A 19,497-nucleotide genomic window follows, 5' to 3' on the forward strand; every position below is an offset into this window, starting at 1 on the left:
GATCTTATTTCAAAGGACAAAATATTTAATATTATAGAGGAGGATTTCAGGTATGACCCTGAAGATGACAACTCCACTATCAGATCTAAGAATAAAAACTTTAAATTTTATAAAATGTTATCCTACTGAAACAAATAATTGATGCTCCTCATGAAACCATCCATTCAAGAGCATGTATATTTCACCAAAGGTTAGTCATTTTGGTGATAAAAAGGAAGATTAAAATTAATAAGAAACTCACAAAATTGAAGTTCAGTAATTGCTATTGATCTCTGGATGGTTATGTCTTTGAATGTGAGTGATGTATACAGAGCAGTACAACCCATTTTTTTACCTTGGACCTTGAACCTATGTATATATCTAAAACTGTGATGCATAAAACGGAGAGAAACTTTGCAGTTCTGAAAACAAGGGTTCAAAATTCTTAGATTCATAGAGATTGGATCTAAAAATTGGACAATTTTTTGTGACCTAATTAAGTCACTAATAGGCCAAAAAATCTAAAAACAATTCATTTAAGGATATTATTTTTTCAACAATATTCATAGCATATTCATCAGTATAAAGTTACTACAGAATTCACATGCATGAGGTAATGAGAGAGTAAATAAAGTTAATATATATAGATGATTATTATATGTGTTTTGGGATTTTAGGTATTTTATATGAATTTAAGGCAACTAAATAGAATACAATTAATGAAACTTAATTTCAAAAATAAATAAATATTTATTATTTTTGAGTTTTTCTAAGTACAAGTAAAAATTAAAACCTACTAACTTTGTACGATTTGTAAGAACTTTTGGGAGTTGCAAGCAATTTTTTCAAGCAACAAAATTAAAATTAAAACAATAAATAACTTGAAGGATGAAGTTAATTGATGGATATCGATGAGTTTATTTGTGGATTTTGAAGAATTTATCATATGGACTTGATGATTCTACATGCACCTTGGTCAACCAATGATCATCCCATGGTCAACATCATTGAAAATCATGAAATAAAAAATTCAAAATATGTATTCAGAGTTTTAGAATGAGTTGGAAACTCAAAATCATCTCATACATGAACACATCACCTATGCTCATGGAATTCCTTGACATAGTTGACTTAGAATGCAAGGGCAATCAGACGAACTGATACATTTTGACTCCAATTTGTGTATTAAATTATGTCCATTTTTAATAAATTACCAAAGATTCAAAACAATTGAAATTCATTTGACCAATCAAAAACATCATCCAATCTATGGTTTCTGTTTTCAGGTCAACTCTAGTGATTGAATTACATATTTTATACATGAAAATATAAGTGGAATCATTAACTTATATTTAAATAAAATTTGGTCTAATTTATCTTAAAAGTTTAAATCTTACCATGTAAAGGAAAAAGTTATAGAGAAAATCAGTAATTTCAGACAGGAAACTAAGTATATGATGAATGAAATTACCGAACAATTGGTAAAATAGAAATTTTGAGAAAATATATCTATTTTGTTACTCTCATTTTTATTTATATAATCAAATTAACAAAATTAAATTTAATCAAAGTAATATTACCCATCATAAATGAAAACAAAGTTGGACATACATGTCCCATCAATTAAAAAATTCATACCAACATGTGGTTAAAATTAAAACCAGATGATTTTGTCATAAATATTGAATCAGATAAATTTAAATCAAACTTGTTGATCCATTTCAGTATTTTAGAACAAGGAAGTCCATAATTAAATTGACCGTTCAGACATCTAGATTATTACTTCACATATAATTGGAATTATAGGCTTCTAAATTTGTTAATACTTCTATCTAAAGAAATGTTTAAATATATATGTATGGTTTATCTCTCTAATTTCAGGTGTTTAAATTTTTATTTTTTATTCTGATCAACAATCCTAGGTAGATATGAATGAAAATTTTACTAAAATCAAATGTTCACTAACATTTAATGATTTCAGTCTTTACTTATCATTCGATTGTGATGTTTTTTATGACTGAGAAATAGTAATTCAGAAGTTGAATTGATTTTTTATCATAATACTATTATTTATAAATCATAAAAATATGTTAATAAAATGTAAATATTTTAAAAATGAAAAGAATATATTACTATAATGTTACTAAAACGTAATGTTCTAGTAGTCACTTTTTAGCTCCAACATAACAAACACATACCGTACTTATCATTATTGTTTTGCGACTTGAAGCATCAGCAATCTTAGTATACCCTTCATACTTCTGCTTAATGACAAATGTGAAACGCTGGATGAAGGAAACCCAACGTGCATGCATGCGGTTGACTGAGGTCTGGCTATTCAATGGCTTCAAAGCTTGATGATCAGTGAATAACAAAAACTCATGTTGGATCAAGTAGTTTCCCATGTCTACAATGCTTGCACCACTGCGTAGAATTCAAGCTTGGAAGTTGTCGATTCCTTCTGGCATCAGATGGCTTTTTTTCTGTAAAAAACCATTAGACGACCTTCTTGGGATAGTACTGCTCCAACTCCCACAACTGAAGCATCACAGACAACTTGAAACAGTTTATCAAAATCAGGCAAAGCTATAACATGAGCAGAACATAGTTTGCCTTTGATTTCTTCAAAACTATTCTCCGCTTCCTCAACCCATGAGAATTTTCCTTTCATCCTACTTTCAGTAGTTAGAGCCATGATGGCACTAAAATTTTGAATAAACCATCGACAAAATGAGCTAACTCCATGGAAACTTTAAATTTGATGGATGTTGACAGGAGCTGACCAATTTTTAAATGCCTTGATCTTTGCTTCATCAACTTGCATTCATTTTGTATTAACCAAGTATCCAAGAAAGACTACACTGCTAGGTATAAAAGCTACACATTTGGAATTTATATATAGTTCATTCCTTTGCAGCACATTTAAAATTTATCATAGATGCACCATGTGCTCACCCTCATTTGTGCTATAAATCAATATGAACTAAAATTAAGCAACCACAAATTTTCCAATAAAAGGTTATAGTACTTGATTCATCATTCTCGTAAATGTGCTTGGAGCATTGGAGAGGCCGAATGGCATCATTAGACCCTCATATAGACCTGCCTTTGACTTAAATGCAGTCTTCCATTCATCCCCTTGGCGAATCTGAATCTAATGGTATTCACTCTTCAAGTTGATCTTCAAAAACACCTTGGAGTCATATAACATATCCAGCATATCATCAAGTCGCGGAATGGGGAAGCGATACTTTATCGTGATCTTGTTGATTGCTCGATTGTCAATGTACATCCTCCAGCTTCCTTCTTTCTTTGGAACCAACAAAGTAAGAACAACAAATGGGCTCATACTCTCTCCTATGAGTCCATTCTACAACAACTCATCAACTTGATCCTATAAAATCTGATTCTCCTTAGGGATCATTCTGTAGTGGGGCAAATTTGTCAAACTTGCTCTTAGAATAAGGTCTATGTGGTGTTGTATATACCTCATTCATGGAAGATTGGATGGTGTATCCTAAATCTTTGAATACTCAAGTAAGAGCTTCAACACCTATTCACGGACTTCTTGAGAACTAAATGGGTCGGGATCCATCTTCTGAACAATAATTAGAACATAAGAATTTTCATCAATGCAAGAAAACAACTCCTTTATTTCATCAACATCATCTTTTGTTTTGTCTTGCTAGGAGAAGGCTTGCTAGTCATAGGATTTAGCGCAAATTTTGGACCATCCTTAAAGAAGGTAAATCAATTTTTTTCTACCTCTATGGGTTGAACCACGGTCAGACTGCCACGACAGCTCAAGGATGATGTGACATGCACTAATATTCATAACATCACATTGCACCTCATCCACATATCTCACACCAATGGGAAACTTCACCAGACAAGTCTTATTGACTTTGGTTCTAATATCATCATGTATCCAACCAATCTCGTAAGGTTGCTCATGGGGCTCTGGCTTCAAGGGTAGATTCTTCAACATGTTGAGAAAAACAATATTTTCACTACTCCCTCCTTCAATAATGACATTACATACCTTATCGCTAACGGTGCTCCTAGTACGGAAAATGTTCCATCATTGAGGGTGCTCTTCCTTTCATGGGGTGAACATGAGCCTTTCACCACAAGGGATAGAAATTCTTTGCAGTCACCTTCCATGACGTTTTCTTCAAATTCTTTATTTTCATCTCCCAACTCCTCATCTTCATCATCATTGGCATTAGAAACATTTATCACCTTTCGAGTAGGGCAGACATTAGGGCAAAATTTTATCACCCTTTTTCATTGCACTGGTAACACTTCACCACCATATTTGGTGCATATGGGTTCTTGGTAGTTGAGCTCCTCCCTGGTGGTCCGAGCCACTTGGCCTTGGTGTGAAAAGGTGAGAATGCCCATCATGTGTTTAATATCATCCACCATGCCTAACACCATCTTATAGTAGAGAAGGTCCACTTTGTGACGTGCGAGATTCTGACCTTCTTTGTATTAGCTGCTCAACCTGCTCTGTTGCTAAAACTATATGTGAAGTCGAATGTCATCAGGGATGCCATCCGGTTGTCACCGAATATGATGGTTCCATACTGAGAAGTAATAATGGTATCGTACTATGGAGCCACTTGGCCAGTACTCCTCGATGGGGAGGGAGTCCGTTCCAGCAAGCTCCACGTACGCAGGGCAAAAGGGCCATCGTTCGGGGGGGGTGGGGGGGATCTTCGGCAAATCATCTCCAATTGCTCGTAGCCCTCAACGGCGTTTACCCAGGGAGTTAGGGTTGACAGCTAGGACTCGATAACACACGGATGCGGAGGGGGGGACTCTCCAGGCAGTCAGCCGGGTTCACTGTCAACGCGACCGAACTTCCGACTAGCTGGCAAAACAATGCTGAAGATAGAGGATCCCGTCTGTTGACGGAGCATATCGCGCGACCCCGAGCCTCTAGTGATCCCGAGAAGTCCTGCACCGGCTGTTGGGGGAACTGGCAACGACCGAGCATGGCCCAGGCCACCACTCGCTCGTTGTCAGGTGTTGAGGCGGTGGCAAGATGCCAGCGCAGCACGGCATTGCACAGGCGGCTGCATGGAGGGAGTGGAGGTGATGGGACGAGGGGAGAAGGCGAGTCGCAACGTCAATCCCCTTCCTTGGCCCTTTCTTCCCCTGAATCCTTCCTCCTCAGTTTTGCCTCCTCTACTCCCCTTCTTCTTCTTCCTTAGAATGGGACCTGTTCCTTTCTCAACACAATGGTTTTGTCACAGAAAAAAAACAAGAAGTCCAACTCTGTTAGGGCGCCCATCCTTTCCTTTTATAGGGAAGGACGTGAATGGGCCCCTAACAACCCAAAAGAGAAGAAAACAAGGGGTCAAGGCCCATTAGAGGGGAGGGGAGGGGGAAGTCCTTATAGAATGAACTTCCCCTCACTACAACGCAAAAAGGAAAGGGGAAAAGAAATAAAAGACAAGAGAAGGGGAATGGACTGGAGTAACAAGAGGGGGACGAGGAAGAAGCGGTGAAGCCAAAGCTTCTCATCCCGTCACTGACTAATGCTGATGGTGGGAAACACAGGAAAACACGGATGAAAACAACAAAAAAACGAAGGTGATATGCCCCTTACCCTGGATATTTGAATCCGGGCGTTCACGCCATCGCCTTGGCTTGTCGGGCAGGCTGAAAGTGAGTCGGCGGTGGTGTTGTTGGCGATGGCGGCGTCTCTAAAGACGTTCTTTGGGGCTCGGGCTGCTTCGCACCATCAATATCAATAAGCTTGTGTAAGGGCTGAACTGAAAGCTTCTCTTCAATACCCCACTGCTAATCATTCTTGTATCTTGCAATATTGTATTCTTCAAGTTCACTAAAATCAAGCTTGTTTGTAGTCAATAGAACTCCTCTATATAAGCATAAACATGTCTATTTTGTTGTTGACAAATTTGATATTGATGATATAAAACTTTTCCATAATCAGGTCGAAGAAATCAACCTTTCAGTAGTTTCTTTATCTTTTCCCACTTATGATCAAGCTCTTTACCAGATCATGTTAGCGTTGTTTGCACCTGTTCCCACCAAGCTGATGCACAGCCATTGAAATTGTAGGATACAACCTTTGCTTGTTTCTATTCAGGGACCTTTGTGTAGTTGAAGAAAATTTCAAGTTTAACAAGCTAATCCAGGAAGTCCTCTATTTCCAAGTTGCCATGAGGAATTTCCATTTGCATGCGATTTTGATCATCACGCCTGCTTTTGACGGTTGTTGAGGAGGAAAACTCAATGTCTTCAACAACCTTGTGATCCCTTGCATCCTCTTCACAAGATCTTACATTTAATCTTTTTCTAGGATTTTGACGAGGGGATTGCTCAAAAGCACTGATACGTGAGAATATATTTTTCAATGCATCATTCACATTGTCAAACTGTTCTTGAACCATATCCCTAAAATCATAAGCTCTTAACTTAAAATAGAGCATACCTAAGGTGAAGCATCATCCTCAATTTGTGCACCCTTGCCTCTAGCCATCCTTTGATGTTGGAATGATAGACTTGTTTTGATTTTGCTTGACGCAGCATTAATACAGGACCATTATAGGACATGACTTTAGTCCACAAGCCTTGCTCTACTTCAAGGAGCCAAGTCGTGAATCAACAAAACTAGCTTCTCTAATCCTTGAGTCCTCAAGGGGTTGTGCTTGAATCCACAAGCACTAATAAAACAATAGACTTATAGGGGAGAAACAAGAGTTTCAACAAAACAATAGACTTTAATAATAATCCTTGACGGGTGCATGGGGGCCTTATATAAGCCACAACAAGTGCAGGGTCGTCCATAACGACTGTACCCATGAAAAGACAACTCAAAACATTGAGAAAATCAACTCTAACAAGCTATAACAGAGGATAAACAGCCTAACCAGCTTGAGCAGAGATATTCTGTAAAATTTGGGGCATGCAGAAGCTATCATGAGATTTTTGTGTGGCTCAAGAAGATCATGATGGGACAAAACAATAGATATGAAGTTCTTACAAGTTAGAATATAGATCCTAGCGGAAGAAGAATTTGTTTGAGGATTTTGTCACATATGAATATGTCAGTGAATCTTGTCAGAGAAAATCTGTTAGAGGATCCTGTTACAGAAAATCTGTCAGAGAATTTTGAGGGGATTTAGGTACTTTTCTACAGATCCTTTCAGTTCTAGAAGAATCTCCTTCTTGGGCTAAAATTTGCTAATGGGCCTCACAAAATGGGCTTCTAGGCTACATCATAAATGACTTGCTCCTTCTTCTTCATTTATCTAGCTTCCATATTCAGTCCAATTTCTTCCTGACACCTGATCTGGCTGACTTCCCTTTTCATATGTTTGAATGTAAAATAAAAACCCAAAATCACCTCATCTCCAATCACTGCAAAACACCCATTGATTGGCACATGTTTGAAACATGTGTTGTCTTTTGAGAAATTCATGTTGGTGTTAGTTTTATGCTCTAAATCATGTGAAAATATAAAAAATAAGGGAAATTCATGGAAGTCACCTAACCAGGGAATTCACTATTTAATGTAATGATATCATGTATACTAAACCAAATAATCGATTACTTGAGAATACTATTACTTGTCTAGTCAGAGTACATTTTTAAAGAATACTATTACTTGAGACCACTGAATGTAATATTTTATATGACACTCTATTCGGATCACAAGAGAAATTAAAATTTTTATAATTTGATATCAGAACATTACCTTCAAGTGTTGAAGACTTACTTTATATTTCAGTATTTTAGACACAAAGTTATGCAGTAATATCATGAGAAATACGTTTAATTATTCTGATTATTTGGTTTAGTATGCATGTTATCATAGTGTTTAATGGTCAATTCTGTGCATTGATGAACTTAATGAATTTCCCTTTAGAAATCAATTCCTCATTATTATATTAGATATGTATTTTAAAAGGGCGCAAACATCAGCATTTCGAATGAAGAAGCAGAATGATTATGTGTATGGTCAAAATTATCTTCCATCTGTATTTAGTTGAGAGTTGATGTTTGCACCCTTTTACAAAAATATGGGTATGATAAAAATTATGATAATAGAGAAAAATCTTCCTCGTAAGCTTTTTGGGAAATTAGTAAGTATATCCCTTGATGGAACATTTCTTTATAAAGTTTGGATAGGGACGAACCCAAGTGAAAATCACTTGATAATGTTTGATCCTCTAGTCTACGTCAATGTGTTGGTAGGCAGGCTGGAGAAACTTGAAGATAGGGGCGAGATTTTTGTTTTCTTTAGTTTTGTGGCTGGCACTAAAGAGTATAGGTCCTATGATCCTTAGATTAGGAAGGTTCATGTCGAGAGAGATGTGATGTTTAAACAAAGGAGCCAATTGCACTTCGTGATCTGGTGGGGTGAATGCCTTGGACCCACAATTAGAATAATAACACCACCATAGGAAACAATGAGTGTAACCCAAATCTAGTATCCAAGAATCATTTATTATTAAGATTTCATTTTTTAATTTTCTCTAGAAAGTTGATTTTATGGTTATTTTATCTCTCCTCCAAGGCCTTGAAAATATTCTAGTGCTGTAATGGATTGTTTGGCAAATTTTTAGATGATTTATTCTTAAAATTTCCCTATAATTTCATCTCTCTCACCGTTATTGCCTGCCATCTTCTTTCCACTTCTATTGTGAGGAAATTTTACTGCATTTACGGTGCTCATTACGGGCACTCTACTTTCATCCGTGCAACATTGCTTGCCATGTCTTCCACCCTCCTGTGTCACCACATGTCATCTACTCTAATCTTCATGCTCCAACCTTGAGCGATGCCCCTCATCACACTTGTGGGTATTGCCTAACGCATATATCTTTATGAAGAAGGTGATTGAAGCGGATGAGAATAATAATAACTTGACTTGGGTCTCTTCACCACTTTTTTGTAAACCAATTAGCCTCAAATAGTTATAAAAGGTGAAGAGAAGTCCCTAAGGTGGTATAATCAGGCTCAAACTAGGGTAGTGACAAAGATTTATCTTCCAAAAAATGATATTAACTAAGATAAAGTATTTCTCTTATAGGAGATTATCATGGTACTAATATCTGCTGCGGCATAATAGGAGTGGTAAGTTCATCACTTGGATGTGGCTTCTGCACTTTTATGAAGTATTGGAAGAAGCTGTATTTCTTAAGCATCTTGATGGGTACATAAAAGATTGAATATTGTATCTAGCAATGCACCTGACGAGAAATATTGATGGGGTTGCACAAGCACCTTGTGCTTGGTACAACAAGTAGGACAAGTATTAAACCTCCTTTTTGTTATTAAGAACTTTAAAAATGCATTATGTCTACCCCAAATATTTAGGTATCTTTCACTTGCTAATTACTGAATATATTGATGACTTGATAATGAAACTAAAAATTCATATGTTGCTGTATGTATTGATGACTAGAGTAAAATCACACTAAAACATTTACAGCCCAAATGAAGCATGAATTTGATGCTAATGTTTGTGGATTGCTCACTTCATACTTGGGAATTGAGGTGATTCAACAGGCATAAAAAATCACCTCAATATTTTACTTCAATAGAAAGACATAACAGATTGTAATTCAACTCAGCTCCCTCTACAAGCACATTCCAAAATATCGAGGGGTTTCATCCACTAGTCAATTTCATAAATTATGAAACCTTGATTGTGAGTTTGAAGAATTCATCCCTTATCGGATGCCACTTGATGTTCTCTGCTCGTTTTCTTAACAGATTTATGTTGCATTCAACTTCAAATCATATGTGTTTTTATTAGGAAATCACACTTGGCCCATAGAGGAAGATACTATAATGTGTAAGGGAGCACTAGATTTTAGTTTAACCTTGGAGAAAAGAGGAACTTATGTTTATGAAGACTCAAAAGATATGTGATTTTATTATAGTAAAAAGTATAATAAATATTTATATATTAATTTGGGTTCTGTTATGGGTAGACCCTCAGTCCAAATCCTTAATAATCAGCTCGTTTGCCCTAAAATGGTGCATCAGGGGTCCCAGTTCGGTCTGGTCCAACCAGCCATCACTAAAATTAATAAGTTAGGTGGTGGAAGAATTATTTTAGATTTATAATCTCATTAATAATCTAGAGAGATTAATAAGGTACTATCCTTAGTAGAAGATGTTTTATTATTATTTATTATTTATATATATATGTAAAATATGATAGATAGATGTAGTAATGGAAGGAGGATTAAGATGTAAGGGGTCAATTAATAGGAATATTTATTGGCGTAAACTATCAAATGAAAGATGAAGAAACAAAGGGATGAGAGTATTAATGATAATACAAAAGATATTATTTTATTAGACATAGATTATTAAGATAGAGAAAGATTTATATACGCTAAGAATTTGATATTAAGAGTAGTGTGAGAATAGGTATTTGTTAATTTTAGAAGAATTTATTCAATTAAATTGGGACTGATATATATGAGATAATGAAGTTGAATGACAAAAGTAATTAAGATGTATGATTAGTGGATGTGATATGGTATCATAATACAGTTTACAAGGCTAATATATAGTAACTAATTTTTACTCTCTTTTTATAAGATAAAATCAGGGTGAAAATAAGATAAATTGAGAAAATGTCTTCATGCCTTGTACATATATGGGTTTGATGTAATGCCTTAATGAGGATGCACTATGAAATAAACTTCAAAATTGTATTTCAACTTGGATTTAGATAAACCAAATATAAGTCAACTGTCAGATCTTCTTTTAGAAAATCAGATAGTCAAGATTAGAATACCACTTTTGATTCTGTCTGTTGTGACCCTAGCCTCGAGCCAGGTGATTGGTAATATATGTGTGTTATCAAGCCTAAAATGAGTTATCCATTTTTGGAATGACTTTTTGAATTTTATGCATTTTAAATAATTTTTAAAGATTTTTCTGACAACATATTCTGAATGAAAATAATTTTTTGCATCACTAATAGATTTTTCCTTAAGTGTTCAACATAATATTCATGAAGATATAATTATTATAAGTAAAAAATATTTACTTATATTTTTGGTTATATTTAATTTTATTGGGTTTTTCTGCCATTTCATGTGTCATCGTTTTATTCATCAAAGGACGACCAACTAGGAGTTATGGATAATGATTGACAACAACCTATCATTAAATTTAATGTTAGATAAATTTTACAATAAATAAATATGGCAGGGGTGATGTAGCCCAATCAGAAAAATGATTGTTTTTTTTTGCAATAAATGCAAAGTAGAGACCGAGGGTTGAAAACCTAAATTAATATACTTTTTCCTTGTTGAATAGTGCAACATTGTGGCACCATCCAATGTGTCATGAGACATGTGGCGCCACTTGTACACAAGACAAGCATGTGTCCATTTTTCATTGGTTTTGTTTTGAACCACATGCTTGCATGGTGCACTCTAACCTGCCACCACGTCGCACACCTATTGACTATTCTTATTTAAATAATATAAATATAAATATATACTTAAAATCTACCTTTTTGTCTCTTTCAGCATGTGACATGTGGTGCAAGGGGATCTGTTAATCACAAATGACGAGGACAAATATAGGTCACTGATAGCATAAAATACAAAGATGAGACAAAACCCGAACATAATGACATGATGGTACAAACGAAATAGGAGAGAGAAATCTTTGAATTAAATCAACGACTAGGAATGATCCAACTTCCAGGCTTGGTGTCAAACGATCCAAAACTCTGATTGAGCTGAAATTTAGCGGGTAGCTTCATTTTATATCCTCTATCCATTCATATGGTTTGCTATATAATTGGGTCTCTATCTCTGTAAAAAAGATCTATATGTTCACTTCCTCTTAGAGAGGAAGTTTGAAAGAAAGTGAATTTTTTGAAGATACATCAAGTGTGTTCTCGGTGTTCTGAGTGCTTGGAGAGGATGAACAAAGAAGTTTGGAGGCAGATCTGCATAAAGATGATGCCTTGATCCTGGTAGATTTTAAGGATCTAAGGTTAGCCTCTTGCCTTACGTTGGTTATTCTTCACCAGATTCATTCAGGTAGATCATCCATCATGCATCCCTACATATCTTCCACCATCCACCTAATTTGTCACCTACACTGTCATGATTTCATCAAGTGTCTCCCTCTCCCTTTCCTAAGGAAACTTAGAAACGAGTTTCCTCCATTTCATTCATCACTCAACTCCACTCCACTACCTTCATCAATGTATCTCATACCACCATCTTTATCATGTCTCCCCTTCACAACCTCTTACCCTTTATGAAACCCCAAAGTTATTAAAACCTAAATTATTAAAACCCAAATTTCTAAAACCTAAATTATTAAACCCTAAATAAGATATTTCTCATCATTATTTCTCATCTCTTCTTTGATGTAACACGTCCAGGGCTGGGATCGACGGCTCGCGATTCAACATAGGGCAAAGTAACCGAACGAATATAGTGACTCAATGGGTGATGATTTGATGCAAAATCCATAAGAAAATAATGAGAAGTACAATACGGCAACCGAGGTAAGACGATCACCCTGGAAGTGATCTGTACTACGATCCGACTCCCAATGACCCTATAGATCAACGAGAAATACCAACAGTGCGGGCTCCCACGATCAAACTAGACCACTCCCGTACAACGAAGGCAGGGTCGAAATTGACACGAAAGTGACTCTCACCAAACCCAAGGAACATTAATCCTATAATCGCTAATCCCCGGTAGTGGAGCACGCGAGAAAATATTGAAAGAAATAATAATACTCAAAGGGGGAAGCGGGTTGACCTGCAGGACCGAAACCCGGTAGATCGCGGTGAACTGAAGCCGAGTTTGATTTGGCGTAAGTAGTCCGAAGCGATGGAGGCGCAGTTGGGGTTGCAGGGGGGGTCGACCCGTCGGCAGCGGGGTGACGGGCGGCGCTAAGGTGGACTGCAAGCTGGCCATGAGCGGCAGACACCCCGGTCGGACACCGCCAAAGACGGTGGCGGGCGTCTTGGCTAGGTGCCGGCGACCAGGCTGGCGCGGGCGCTCGGACGGGCCGCGGGCTGGTGATCCTAGCGGTGGGTACCCCAAGTCAGGGCGCCAACTGCTGGCGGGCGACGGCGCTCCGGACAGACCGTCAGCTGCTGGCGGGTGGCGGGCGTTCCGGTAGGGGGCGTTGACCGCATGCTGGATGGCGGGCAATGGGTGTCCCAATTGAGTCATCGGCCGCGAGCTGGTGGGCGAGCACCCTGATCGGGGGAGCCGTTGGCGAGCAAGTGGCGGGTTATCCGAACCAGGCACCGACTACAAACCGGCCAGCGGGCGCCCTGTTTGGGGGCGCCGAAGGCCGGTGAACGGCGGGTGCCCTGATTGGGGGCGCCGGTCGATACGACGGCGTTCTGATCGGGCATCGGCTGCTGGCCGGTGGCGGGCGCCCCAGATTGGGGTGCCTGCAACTGGCCGATGGGGGGGCGGCAAACTGGCGCCAAGGTTGGCGGCGACAGCGGGCGTCTTGGCTAGGGCGCCAGCGGCTGTCGCTTGGGCGTCGGAGTCGGCGGTGGCGGCGGCGTACTCCGGCGGTCTCTCCTCCGAGAGACGAAAGTAGGAGCGGCAGCGGCGTCACAGCGCCGGCACGATCCGGCGTTGTTGATGCAAGTTCTAATCGGCGGCGGTGCGACGGCTTCCTCTTCTCCCTCAAGGGACTCCTCCCTTCTCTTGGAGGATTCCTCCTCTTCCAAGCAATCTGTCAAAACAACAATGATAATCTCCTGCCTTCTTCCTCTAGGGCATCTCTTCTCCCTTTATACGGGGGGGGGGGGAGAGAGAAAACCCTAGGGGTCGGCCCGTAATTAGGGAAAAATCCCTAATCGGGCCGTAAATCCATGGTTCAAAACACAATGGAAGGGCCAAAAATACGGAGGCCCTCCCCAAATAAACATACGAAGAAAATCCATGAAAACGCAAAGGAAATGATTCGGGGAAGCTTCCTCTTCAAGCCGTGTACTTGAACTCCGGATCCTTCACGTTGGCTCAGGCTTCGCGGCGTGGCTGCTCACTTGTCACAATGGGCTGATCATGTGCTTCGGCTTGCCGATGGTCTCCCATCATTCTTATCGTCACCTCTTCATGTCTTCTTTCATTTGACTCTCTTGTTTTCATCAACTCCAATCATGACCACCACTCGTGTAATATTCATCTCATTCTTCTAAAATAGGAAGTATTATTTCCTATGATCTCTATATTTATCCTACAGCTTGATGGAAATATATGTGGCTGCAAGCCAATCACACAGTCCACATCTCATTTGAAGTTCAGAAATAGAACATATTCATTATAGTGGATGTGTGATGCTTATAATGAAGTCCGTGAATACATGATTGGACTTGGTGAATTATGATGAGATCGTAATACGGAGATCACTAGTCTTTAAGCATGTGTTCTAAGCATTCTTATTCAAAGGATACGCAAGAAGGATATAGAAGTATCTAGATAGAATAATACTATCTAGCCTCACTCATATGACGAGTATGGCCGTTATGATGCTATTTAGTGGAAAGAAACTAAGGATAGATAGTAGGTGCTCTTTAGTGAAAAGATTTTACTGAATTGGTTCGTACAAATCCCTAAATGGTATTATACCAAACTGTCGATCAAGTTGATTTACATCATGGTTGTGTAAGTGGTCCTTATATCTGAGACACCAAAGACGTCTTTTGGACGGACGGTTGTACTTTGACTATGGCCAACGATTCTCTAATCATGGGATTCTAAACTGTCTTAGTTTGGGTGCATCAATAAGTTCACGAAGACAATTGAGTGGTCAAGATGGGATCGTCCAACCTTGGTATAAGAGGTGACAGCTCAAGGAAGATGATGCGACAAAGTCGTCGGCCAAGGCAATGAAATATCGAAAAAAAGTTTGCTGATGATTTCCCAATGCATCAGTACTTACTCGGATGACTGATCAGGGTTTGACAGTTAACCATACCCTAAGTCATCCAAAGAGCATCAAGTGGATGAGGGATTATACATACTAGGTAACTGATGATGAACAGGTTCCATGAGTGAATCGATACACACTCCTTTGTATCTTCTAGAGCACGGAGGTGTAGCTTGGCACCCAACGTGTTGGAGACTAGACCTATTGGTTGGGTTAAATCGATACGACATCAATTAATCTATATGATGATATAGTTAATTAACTTGGAAGGCCAATAAAGGTTATTGTGCCACTAGAGTTGTTAACTAGATTGATACATAGGCCTAGAGGGTCAACACGCAAATGGTCTTTTGGACATCGAATACCCACTTAGTATAAATAGGGGAAGACCCTGGATGAAATTCACTCATGCCAGAATTGTTCAGGGGCCTTTCCCTTTTTTCTCCCTTCTCCCCACACCCCCTATCTATCCCCTATGCAATTTGGATGACGTAACGACAACTATTGAATATGAACGGGGCTCGTCAATGAGGAGGAGATTCAACATGCCGAGGATAGAGTACCGAGGATACGTTTAGAGACTGCACACTTTAGCAACTTGACTTGTCTCGCTCTGTGATCCAAGAAATCACGGGTGCGATCCGTGCGAAGGTACTCCGTTTTAATGATTTTGTCTATGTCATTTTGATTTTGTTAAGTGTCTTTCGTTGCGTGGAATCATTGTCTTCATCCATGTAAAGGAATCTAGAACCCAACACAGCTGCTTCTTACACTATAGGTATCCCTTCTCGTCATCTCAAATTCACCTTATACAAAGAGTTATTTCCCAAAGAGCTGTTCTTTGTGGAGATGACCTTGCTCATCATTATCTTGTGAAATTATTCATGAGTAAAATTTTTAAATCTTATTGATTAAACTAAAATTCAAAATGATGTTATTTTTCCCCTAAATTTGAGGTGTTCACTGGCAGCTCAAAGTCGGGTCATGCTTCCCTCTTCTTTTATCAAGAATTTAGATCATTTTGCCCTGATCTTTCTCCTCTCTTTTTGGCATGTCTCAACGTAGGGCTGAAAAAAAGCTATTAGATCAATATCCCATATCAAAATTATTAAGTTTGCTATTTTATTTATGAATATTATTCATATAAACGAAAGTCTTCCATGTGCCCATTCCATTTAGTATACTTGGGCCTCCCGGATGTGGGCCTATATGGGTTCCATGTGCTCCTTATTCTGCTGCCTAGGTTTCTACTTGTGCATTGGTGCTCAACAGCTGTGGACGGGCTCGAGCCCTTTGTGCTTACAGACCTACAGCTCTTTTGAGCATTTACGGCCTTAGCGTAGCCGCTAATGCTTCACTAGAACTAACTTTTTTTATTTGTCTCCTATCTTTTTTATCTATTTCCTTTACTTTGACCTCAGTCATGCAAAATATTAAATAACCAACTTAATAGGGTATTTTGCTTGAAAATAACCCATTAAAATTATTATTTTTAAAACAGTTTTTTTGTGAAATTAATAATCTTTTAAATTATGTAAAAAATATAGTAAAAAAGGTTTTTTTAAACCAAATGTCCCATTTAATTCATGAAATGAAAATTCTTACAAAAATAAAGATAATATAAAATAACCAACTTCATAGGGTATTTTGCTTGAAAATAACCCATTAAAATTATTATTTTTAAAACAGATTTTTTGTGAAATTATTGATCTTTTAAATTATGTAAAAAATATAGTAAAAAAATCTTTTTTAAACCAAATGTCCCATTTAATTCATCAAATGAAAATTCTTACCAAAATAAAGATAATATACGTAAAGGAATGTCAAAATAACCTCAAAATATGTAGGATTTCATGTCTCTTTTTCAGTTAATCAGTCTTCATAGATAATTACTATTTTTACACATTTATCCCTGGTTAGAGCTTGAGAATACTTTTATTTCTTCATTTTTTTGGCTCAAGCTCGTAGAAGATTACGATTTGAAAGATGCTTCAATGGGTTTATTACGAATAATGGTAATTGAATTAAAATCTTGATGTGAACATGAGGTATTTAATTAAACTATGATGATTAGAGCCTGAAAATTGTATCCTCATAAGACATCACAAGGCTTGAAAATAAAGGTTACAAAGAAAATCATGTATTACAACTACAAAGGTGCTTATCAAATTGGTCATTATTAGAATTCATTAGAATTATTGGACTTATACACATAACCCTGATTTGGAAACAATGAATATCATGTGGCCATCAAACCAATTACATTTTTATGACTTATTTATGTACATTTAAATACAAATTTATTCATTTGTATTAGTGTGATATGTATAATGAACTCCTTAAATGCACATAATGACTTAGTGAATTATGATGAGATAAAAATAGATTGATCAAAAGTGTTCAAGCATGTATCCAAAAGAATTTTCTTCAATGGACACTTGAGACAAAATCAATTTATCTAGATAAAATATCACTATCTCATCTTACTTACATGATAAGTATGACTGATCATGTGCCCATCTCTATAGTCACTAAAAACAAATGGTGGGTATTATTTGAAGAAAGTGTTCACTGAAGTGATACACAAGAATCCCTTAATGTATTATACTTAACATTTTATTAGGTTGATTCATCTCATGGTTATATAATTGGTCTGCTAACCTGATACACAAGAGCATCTTGTATATGAATGACCAAATTTTATTAAGAAGTACAAGCCTCTAATGGTGGGATTCAAAGACGTCTTCACTAAGGAATAGAAAAAAATATACAAAGGTGATTGAATGGCCAAGACATGATTTTACGCCCTCAATATATGTAGATATTGACTTGAGGAAGATGATGCACCCAAGAATGATACTAGAGAAGGCATTCTCCAATGATCCCCCTTATACATTAGTACTAAACAAATGTCATATTAAGGTTTGACAACCAACCATACTATGTTTTTGTGGAGTCTCGCACAAAAGGAAGATTATACATGTATGGTAACATATGAAGGTTAAGATTTCATGACTGAATTCAAATACTACTCTATATCCACTAGAGCATGAGATTTAGTTTAGGACCCCGCAGGTTGAAGGCCTCCTAAGTGATCCATCAGCTAATAATAAGTCCATGTAGGTGTCTTTTAACTCCCCAGTTTTATATTCATCAAAGACTGCTTTAGGTGTAATGATAATACTAGTTCCGATATCTAAGAGTATTCTAGTAAATCTCCTTCCTCTAATTTTGCAACTTATCAAACGAGATACATGATATTTTAATTTTGGTGGTATTTCTCTGACAAAGCTGGATGAGCTCACTATCATCTTTGCTTCCTCCCTTTTCCTCTTAGGGATGCATAAGTCATTTATATATTTTTTGAAAAAGGGTGAGCTATCTATCATATCTTTCGCACAGATTTTTATGATGGCATCATGAATGTAATCAGTGATTTGTTTATCATATTCTAGGATGGTCTTAGGTATTTTAAGAGCAGTGGGATATAGGACAGGTGAGGAAGACGGATCTAAGAGGGCTTTACATGGTCTAGGTTCTTCCTCATCTACCTTTTCATCTCCTCTATCCTTCTTTGGATCCTGAAGTTCTGTCATTTCTTAATTGAGAAATGGATTGAATATCTTCTTGATCCACCTCTATGTTTTCTATTTCTAAATCATGAACTTCACTATCAACAACACAAATATTTATAGGATTAATGCAAGGTTGTGTTGAGAAATGACCTGAGTGGGAGTTGGAGTCAATTCCCTTACCTCCGATTTCGCCTTGGTTGTTTTGAAGAGTGCCCACCAGAACCTTGATCTGCTGCTGATTCTCCATGGTGGCTTTAATTTGTAGCTCCATCATCTGCGCTAATCCCTGAATCATGGAACTCATTTTATCTAGAGAGTCACTTGTACCTTGATTATTTGTTGCTTGGGCATTTGGTGCTTGATAAGGAGATTCTTGAAAGTTAGGCTGTGGGGGCCTAGCGTAGGGAAGACCATGCTGGACAGGTGGTCGAGCTTGAAATGTGGGCTTGGTGGATTGGTTGAAGACAGGTCTTTGATGAAAGGCTGTAGAGTTTCGTTGCTCATTCCATGGTTGTTGATTAGAGTAGATCACCTGTACTTCTTCCTCCTGCTGGCATGCTCCATCCTCATGATCTTTGCTGCCACACATTGAACAAATCTTTGCCAGGACTAATGGTGAGTTATTCTGCACTAGTCCTTTTACTATGGTGGTTAGCTCTTTTAATTGCTCTTGGACCCCCGTATCATCTCTTTCTTGAACAGATGATACATTTCTCCTAATTCTTCTTCCATTATTGCTTGAATTAATTTTTTGCAAGTCAATCTCAGCAACTCTTTCAATAATTTCCATCACCTCATCCTCATATGCATTATAAAAATATCCTCCAGCTGATTGATCTACTTTGAGTTGGTTCACCTCACTTAATCCTTCATAGAAAATTTTAGCTAACTTGGACTCCTCTATGTTATGGTGAGGACATTTTCTACATAAATCATTGAACCTCTCCCAAGCCTCACTAAAATTTTCATCTTCATGTTGACAAAAATTCTCAATCTCTGTAATGCATGC

At 37.6% G+C, this 19,497-nt stretch overlaps 1 non-coding gene across 1 annotated transcript; it reads left to right on the forward strand.

The window, feature by feature from the left end:
- Positions 1-19,390: 19,390 nt before the first annotated feature.
- Positions 19,391-19,497, forward strand: LOC144705057 (small nucleolar RNA R71). The gene has a single exon (XR_013581960.1). It is a non-coding gene; the product is annotated as a small nucleolar RNA R71 (small nucleolar RNA).

The sequence above is a fragment of the Wolffia australiana genome, chromosome 6, assembly GCF_029677425.1.
Source record: "Wolffia australiana isolate 7733 chromosome 6, ASM2967742v1".
NCBI classification, from domain to species: Eukaryota; Viridiplantae; Streptophyta; class Magnoliopsida; order Alismatales; family Araceae; genus Wolffia; species Wolffia australiana.